The following is an 8,691-nucleotide window of genomic DNA, read 5'->3' on the forward strand; positions in this document are numbered from 1 at the left end:
ATATTTTCTCTTCTATTCATTTTGTTTATAAATAGCTTTTCCAGGAAGGCAGCGGCTTACATAGATCTAATCTCAAAGTCCAGCCACTGACAAGCAGGTTAACATTTTATCTGCCAAAATGTGTGTATCTGCTAATCTTCATATTTCTTTTATGCTGCATTTTTGTGATATATGCATGATAAATTCATGTACTCAGTTATGTTCCATTACCTCTGTCCATTAACCACTCATGCATGTAGTTACATTCAATGCAGAATTGGTACTGTTTGCTCCAATTTGTTTAGAGACTTTGAGTGTAAAGTTTTCAATGGAGATCCCCTCCTAAGTTGGCCAGCATTGTTTTTGGAACTGTTACCCTGTACAAATGTTTGCCATCTCCCTTTATTGCAAGTTCACTCAGCTGCTTACATAGAAAACCTTTTCGTCTGCACATAAGGCAGACAAAAAGGTTTTCTTTTCCCAGCTTTCTTTCACAGGGTGATAAGCAAGACAACTGTGGGGTAAGCTGGCCAACCACTTAAATTCTGAATAAAAAAGATCAAGCTAATAAATTCTGAATAAAAAAGATCAGACTAATTAAGACCCATTTGCGCAATCTTGGGAAGCAGCAGTGTATAGGGGAAAGCATACTCATGGGATTTTTTTCACATTCATGGGAGTACTGGACCCTAAATCCCTGCAAATACAGAGGGCCGATCATAAAATTGATTTTTTTTCCTTCATTTTATGCAACGATTCTTGACTCCTGCAGCTCAGTTGCAAAGATCCCTAGTTCCTGACTTGTTCTTCTCTGACTTCCTTCTGATCGATGAGAAAATGGAATAATTGGAGAACTTCTTTGGACTAGAATGGAGACTGTGAATTCATGGTTTAAGCCCACGATCCAGGTTATTTCCTGGCCGCATGCATAGATTCCTGTGCCATTTCTTCCTTGAGCCTAAATCAACTCAGCCAGGTTATGTCAGTTTTATTACAGAACTAGCTTGGGTACCCAGCAGTGCCCAGGTTAATTAGTAACACTATTTTTTAGGGAAAAGCCAGTCTTTGATTTCATTTTTTATGAATGCTCCATTTGGAAAATATGATGTGAGTGAACTACAGTTCCCAGAATCGGGGGTCAATCCTCCCCAAACCAGGCCTGTATGCACAGTTGGCCATGCTGCATGTGTGCCAAATTTGGTCCAGATCTATCATCAGCTGGGTTCAGTGCTCACTGGATAAAGTGAACTACAACTCCCATATGCCAAGGGCAGTCAACGCCAAATCCTGCCAGTATTTACAGTTGGTCTCAGTCCCTCAAACCCCTCCAGTCTGTTCAGTTGCTGATCAATTCCTCTGTGTTTGCTATGTGCCATAGGAAAGGGCTAAGGGGAGGCAGTGGGTGGGGTCATGCAAATTCCACACAAGGGACCCTGGGATGCCTGCCTGTGGTGGCAGAAATATGTCAAATCTAGGATGAAATTCTCCCTGAATGAAAGCATTCCTTGGGTGGTGGGGAGGACATTGGCAGGGTTTGGGCTACATGTTCATGGCTCATGGTATAACCTGCAATGTCAGTTGAAAGAGTGCCTTTGGAGGCGTCTCAGCACTTGGAACTATAGCCACATACACATTTTTTTTTTACTTTAATTATGTGTATAGATAGATGAACGTAAAACCAGACCTACAAGGCAGGGATGTTATGGTATTATTACCAAAAGAGTTATGAACACTATTAGCTAGTTACTTAGCTGCTAAGGTGATGCAAACTTTTATTTCTTTAAAAGGCCAAATTTCTGTTTACTACCCTAAATTACAATATCACCCATTTTATTGTTTCTTTAAAATGTTTTAAATAAGTATTATAATGCAGTTTTTTGCACATCTGTCCTAAAGAAAGTCCAATTGAGTTCAGAGAGACTTATTCTAAGGGAAGTGGTCATATGATTGTGGTCTCACATGATGAAATAATAGGAGGGTTTCCCCCTCTTTGAACAAACATGTTTTAATTATTATCTCCATGACACATGATGTTGCAAAATTCTAATAGACATTTTGAAGAAAGTTTAGAATCAAAGTGAATTATAGGAAAGGAAAACTACACTACTTTTACTCTCTTTTGGGGTACCTCATTTTAGCAAAGAAATGACTTTGCAATCCTTTACCACTGTCTTGTGATAAGCCACAATTTCATTTACTAGGGTTTTACCATGACTAATGTTATTGGACCTAAAAAAACCCCCAAATGATAGCTCTCACATCTGTCATTTATCACAACAGCAAACCTCTGAGAATTTTGAAAGCCATCTGGAATCGTAAGAAAAATAGTCTCTAAGGACAAATGTCTTATTAGCGCTGATGATAAAACTAACTAAAAGTGTTTACAAAAATCTTAAATGAAAGAGTATGCTTCATGTAATGTACCAGTTTTTTCACCAAGTTTGCATTTGTAAAATTATGACCTACTGAAATGGTGAATTCTTTACCATCTGGGTGATCAAGGGACGTGTGTAAACCCTCTTGATCCAGTGCTATGCCAGGATGAAAGAAAATGAATCAAATAGCTGTTACTTTGCACTGACAGTAGATAACCACTACTGGCCTAGCAGATGAAAAGTGGGTGCTCTTCTCGGGATAATAAATAATAGCATGATATTATACCTGCAGGATAAATGGTATAAATATTCCTAATGAAAATAGGACCTCTTCATTGCTGCATTTCATACTGTTCCCTTTCTGCCTGGTGTGCACAACATAGGATGGGATTGTGACTAATGCTGTAAAATTCATAAAGTATGAATATCAAAACACATGGCACAGGTCTGATATATATCAGTAGTGTTCTTATGTCTAGAAAGAAATAACTGAGCACACAGATGGCAATGGTTTGCTTTGCACAAAAGGAGATAAAACTGAAAAATGCAAGGAATGGCAATGAGCAGCATTAACTGTTTCAGATTCTTAGAATATGTTATAGGTTGCTCCTCTTTCTCTGAAAGAAGAATGGCAAACATTTTAGCTTCCATGGTAAAAGTAGCCCTTTTGCTATGTGGGTCAATAAAACACAGTTAAATAGTCCATAAACAAAACAAGCAGGCTTGTCAATATACTTACAAAGAGTTATTTTATCCCATCTTCCTCACAGAAAGATTTAAAGGCATCTCTTCCCGTCCTTTCTTGTCCTCTTCCCCCTTTTCCCTCTCCTTTTTCAATCTTCCTCAAACCCACCCTTCACACACACCTCCCTCACAATCACTCACCTGAATGTCATCAACATGGCTTGCCTATATCTCCATTAGAGTAAGGAAGTATGTTTTCTTGTTATTAAGTGTGGTTCCCCCCTCATTCCTCACCTCACACTCTTACAGAGGTGCATTGCCTTAAAATGGCATTAATGGGAGGCATGTTCTCCATGAATAGGAAATGTATAGACTTATAGAAACTGGGTTGCAATTCTCATAATGCCTCACTAGTGTCTCCTAGTTAGGGACTTCAATTGCACCTGGAAAATTGCACTTTAGAGGCTAACTGAAATAAAGAAGTTTGTATAATAAGCTTCCATGGGTCCACATGACAGGGCAGAAACAATGATGCTGATCTAGAGTGCCTGGGGTCACACTGCCTGCCCCTGACACTGCTTGGGAGCTGTGTCAAGGGCCATGTCCTCAAATTGCTCTGGCAGCTGGATGGTAGCTATATGAGTAAATTGTGCCAGACCCATTTGGTGTCACACACCCATGACCATTATCTTACCCCTTTCAATCTTCCTTTGCAATGCTCACTGGCCTTGATAATGGTGGGTATTTTTGTCACTAGGCATTTTGGGAAAGCATTGGAGTATCCAGTGGCTTCTCTTAAAGGAGTTCAAGACAAGGCTAAGTAGCCTTAGCACATATTATGCTAAATCAGCTGTGTGCATCATGTAATGTGCTGGTGTTAACCTATAAAGCCCTAAACGACTCTGGCCCTTGTTGAAACGAGATAATGACCAGGCGGGAGGCAGGGTGTAGAGGTGAATGATGATGACCTTTTATTGTTGTCTAAGCACAGCTTATATATGTTTTGGTGCTCTTCAGCAAAGTCTGTATAGCAACAGTGGGGGATTACATAACTGCCAAGCGATTGGTTAGACTCTTGAGGGTGAGGTAATCTACAGGTGAGGTCAGCTACAGGCGATGTCATCCTTCCTGTCTTCAAGGGTAATGTCATATATGGTCAGTGGGGTAGGAACAGTGTATGTATCTGGGGAGTATGGCCTGTCTTTAGTCCTATGTCATGATGTCCTGTATACTTGGCCAAAATGGTGTGAAGCATTAGTGTCAGAGGACTGAAATCCACCATGTCCACTCGGAGGTATGGCCTGCCAATCCCTCTGTGGTACATAGCCATTTTTGTACCTCTGTACTGGGGACACAATGGTGTCCCTCTTGCATAAGGGACATAATAATGTCATCACTCCTTCACATCACTCCTTCATCTCCCCCTTTTTTGTTTTTTTTTTTAACAATTTGTACGTATAAAGGACATCATGTTTAGGAGGGGCTTATAGGGGCTGTGACTGGTAAAGCTGTCACAGGGAACTGTTTTTTGTAGTCGACAGGAAGTCAGGTCATGTATTAGGATATCACTTTGAGGTGGAGGGGAAAGGTCAGCAGAGCGTGAGGCTAGCAAGAAGCTTATAACAATGGGATATATATAGCAGTAGCAGATTATTATATAGCCATCAATAGTTGTGTAGAGTAAACAAATTGGATAATAAAAGTATTATCAAGCAGGTACAGTGTTGCTTAAAATGTTAAGCTAAGTCATTTAAAAACAACATGCATAAGTATTTTGTTGAAATTATTTGTGAGATTTGAAACAACACATAGAATAGACTGGAAGGTGAATGGAATTTTGAAGGCCTTGGTGTCACGTCATCTTTTTAGAGACAAATGTAGTGAACAGGAATCCAAAGCGCTTGATTTAAGAAGTCAATGACAGAGAATGTGTGTTTAAACAATGTTGTCAAAAAGCAAATCATGTTTGTTAAAGTTCATAGGTTTATGACAGTTGAAGCAGGAACTCTTTGTTCTTGGCAGGGGGTTGGACTGGATGGCCCATGAGGTCTCCTCCAACTCCTTGACTCTAGGCGATGAGGGGGGCTGGGCCTTCTCACTCCGGATCTGGCAACCTGCATCAAAGGGAGTAGAAGGGGGTAGGGAGAGGGAAATGCTTCTGGATCCTGGTAACGAGAGAAGAATCAGATAAAATTAAATTCAAATGATTAATGGTAAATAACACGTATAGGAAGGCCATTGGGAAAGCCTTTGGAAAGCGAAACCCAAAAACGAGCAGGAAAGAGGCCAAGGGGTGACTCCCCTTTCCTTTGTATGTGAGAAGAAGCAGATGGTTTTATAGAGGTATGATTTGAACGCTTAGCAATTTTGTTTTGTGTGGCCATCGTATGGAATGTTAAAGATGTGTAGGAAGAGTAGAACGTTGTAAGCGTAGCGCTGTAATAAGAGGGTTTGGTGGTAGTTTTTAAGTATTAGGCATGAAAGCAGAATGAAAGCATATTTAAAAACATCTAATAATATCATATAAAAGAGACAAATTAAAAGCATAAAAACAGATTAACTAAGCATAAATTGAAAAGTCATTTTAAAATAAACAGGAAAAGAGGAGGCGGTGTGTGTATGAAATCAGAGCTTAGAGCCTGGCCGTGTCGGCTTAGCTGTCTCCTGTGGAATGTATTGCCCCCCTTCCTGGGCAGCGCGTGTCAGCTTGGAAAAGGGAGAGACTCTGATGGATTTTAGTGTCTGTAAGGTAGATATGATGTATGAATAAAGCAATAAATGTCTGGTTTTGAGTATCGTTTTGTTAATTTTTAAATGTGGGTAACGAATAGAGGTGTGTGTCTGTCTGTAAGAAGTGAGTGTTGATTTTATTTAATGACAGAATGTTTAAATCTAGTGAAAGCTGAGATCAGACTTTTAAAATGTTGATAGGTAGTGTGTTGTGTTTGATAGGGCATGTGTTGTCAACTAATATTTTGTAAGAAGTGTGTTTTTATGAAGGTGATTCATCTGTAAGCATCAGATGAAAGGCATGGAAACCAAGCATGTAATTGTTTAGGTGTGATTAAAATTTAAGATTGTATGAATTGAATGTGAGTTTTATATATAATTAACCCTTTGAAACGAAAGGGACAAGAAGCTTTGTGTGTCAAGCCTGGTTTAATGTTATTGTTGGTGGAGTTTAGAATGTGTTTTAGTTGTGAACTATAGATTTTAAGAATCACAACTCTTGATTATGAAATCAACACCAACTCTATCAGTATTTAAATTGTTGTATATGGGTATGTGTATCACACTTGATCAAGCAAATGAAAGTCTGTTTTGTATGTAAGACATTTTTATCACAATTTAAAATAATGGTAGCAAAATCATAATTATGAAACAATAATAACAATGAGCAAAAATTATAGCTATGAAATAGCAACAATAATGAAAACAATCTCAAACAATCTCTAAGTAGGGGGTTAGTATAACATAAAGAATTATCTTTATCAAGGATAAAACTTAGAAAGCTTTTTTATCAAAACACTCTTTAAAAAGAATGAGGATTTTCTATTGATCCTTAACTGTATATTGTGTATGTATTAATTCTGGAACTTCTGATTGAACAGAAGTTCATTTTGAAAACCATTCTGTAACAAATGTTTATTTAATGACAGTATATACGGGAGCTTTATGTTTTGCTGAATGGAAATGCTTTAATGTTGTCTTTTGGAGAGAGGGGTTGTTAAACTGTCTTATCAATGATATATTAAGAAGAGTGAGGAATTTGCGACCTGACGGAGGTCTATCCAGACGTAGTATAGGCACTGTTTATTTATGTAACTCCCCCTTCAGAAGCATGTGTCTTTTCAGACTCAAAATCTGGGAGGTGAATTATGATATTGATGATTGTTTGATGATCAATGGATTGTTCAAATGTTTGGATTTCGGGAACCCACTGAATGTATGGGAAAGCAGGATCAAATGTCATTCTTGGGAGCTCTGGTTGGCCAGCTGTTTTAGTGAATGTGTCAGAGCCATAAATTAGATCTGGAATCACGGCTGTTGTGTTTTGAATGTGCTCAGTCGAGGATATAGCTTCCTCGAATCCTGCCATGTCAAGAAGGGTTGCGGTCATGTTTTCTCGGCCCCCAGCATTCTGAATGGTCTGAGGAATCATGTCTCTCAGTGGCTGGGGCTGTAACAACTTCTCAAGACTTGGCTGTTTATTTTTAAGAGAAGTAGAGGGGAGATTTGGATCGGCGGGGGATGATTCAAAAGCAAAGACACATGAAGGCAGAATAGGGAGGGCTAGCTGTGAATTCACACAAAGAGAAGGGGAGGCTGGCTGTGAATATCCCATCTCGAGCGGGGTAAAAAGAGGATTTATGATCTGAGTTGGGAGAGGTTGATTCGCGACCGGAGCCACGGGTGGGCAATTATCTGTCACTCCCAAGAGAGTGATTGTTTCACAACATTGCTTCCACAGCAATAATTGTTGAATTGTCCCCTGGGGTTTTTCATGAAAGGTTTAACCAATTTTGATCCAATCTGATGGGATCAATGAACCTCCTTCTGGGTACCATAAACAATGATACCTGATTTCTCTAAGTAAATCTTCTACCTGGCCCTGATTTACTTCAAAATACCCTGCCTGTCTTAATAACCTGTACAGTTCTTGTGCATGCCGCAGCTGCGAAACTGACATACTTAATCCCATAACTTACGATTTGTGGGAGTGAGAAAACTCACTGAAGGGTGCGCACCTTGTAGCTATTCCAGCGGTAAGCATGGGATGCCTGGATCTTATCACGTCGGGGTCACCAGATGTTGAAACGAGATAATGACCAGGCGGGAGGCAGGGTGTAGAGGTGAATGATGATGACCTTTTATTGTTGTCTAAGCACAGCTTATATATGTTTTGGTGCTCTTCAGCAAAGTCTGTATAGCAACAGTGGGGGATTACATAACTGCCAAGCGATTGGTTAGACTCTTGAGGGTGAGGTAATCTACAGGTGAGGTCAGCTACAGGCGATGTCATCCTTCCTGTCTTCAAGGGTAATGTCATATATGGTCAGTGGGGTAGGAACAGTGTATGTATCTGGGGAGTATGGCCTGTCTTTAGTCCTATGTCATGATGTCCTGTATACTTGGCCAAAATGGTGTGAAGCATTAGTGTCAGAGGACTGAAATCCACCATGTCCACTCGGAGGTATGGCCTGCCAATCCCTCTGTGGTACATAGCCATTTTTGTACCTCTGTACTGGGGACACAATGGTGTCCCTCTTGCATAAGGGACATAATAATGTCATCACTCCTTCACATCACTCCTTCAGGCCCTGTTTACCTCTCCGAACGTATTCTTCCCTATGAACCATCAAGATTATTAAGGTCGTCTGGAGAGGCCCTGCTCTCGGTCCCACCGGCCTCACAAGCGCGTCTGGTGGGGACGAGGGACAGGGCCTTCTCGGTGGTGGCCCCTCGACTCTAGAACTCTCTCCCACCGGAGATCAGAACCGCCCCTTCTATCCTGACATTCAGGAAGCAGGTGAAGACGTGGTTATGGAGACAGGCATTCGATGAGTGAGCCAATACCCTGAGATATGGATGGAGGATGATGAACATCAAATTTAGTGGGACGACTGACCATTGTACAGGGTTAGTCAAAATA

General features: G+C 40.3%; 1 long non-coding RNA gene across 1 annotated transcript; it reads right to left on the reverse strand.

Moving 5' to 3' along the window:
- Window positions 1–3,988: 3,988 nt before the first annotated feature.
- On the reverse strand, window positions 3,989–8,349 carry LOC137096969 (uncharacterized). The gene is made up of 2 exons (XR_010909855.1): window positions 7,748–8,349; window positions 3,989–5,203 (listed from the first exon to the last, which is right to left on the reverse strand). It is a non-coding gene; the product is annotated as an uncharacterized lncRNA (long non-coding RNA).
- Window positions 8,350–8,691: the final 342 nt, after the last annotated feature.

Source organism: Anolis sagrei, chromosome 4 (genome assembly GCF_037176765.1).
Source record: "Anolis sagrei isolate rAnoSag1 chromosome 4, rAnoSag1.mat, whole genome shotgun sequence".
Taxonomy (NCBI): domain Eukaryota; kingdom Metazoa; phylum Chordata; class Lepidosauria; order Squamata; family Dactyloidae; genus Anolis; species Anolis sagrei.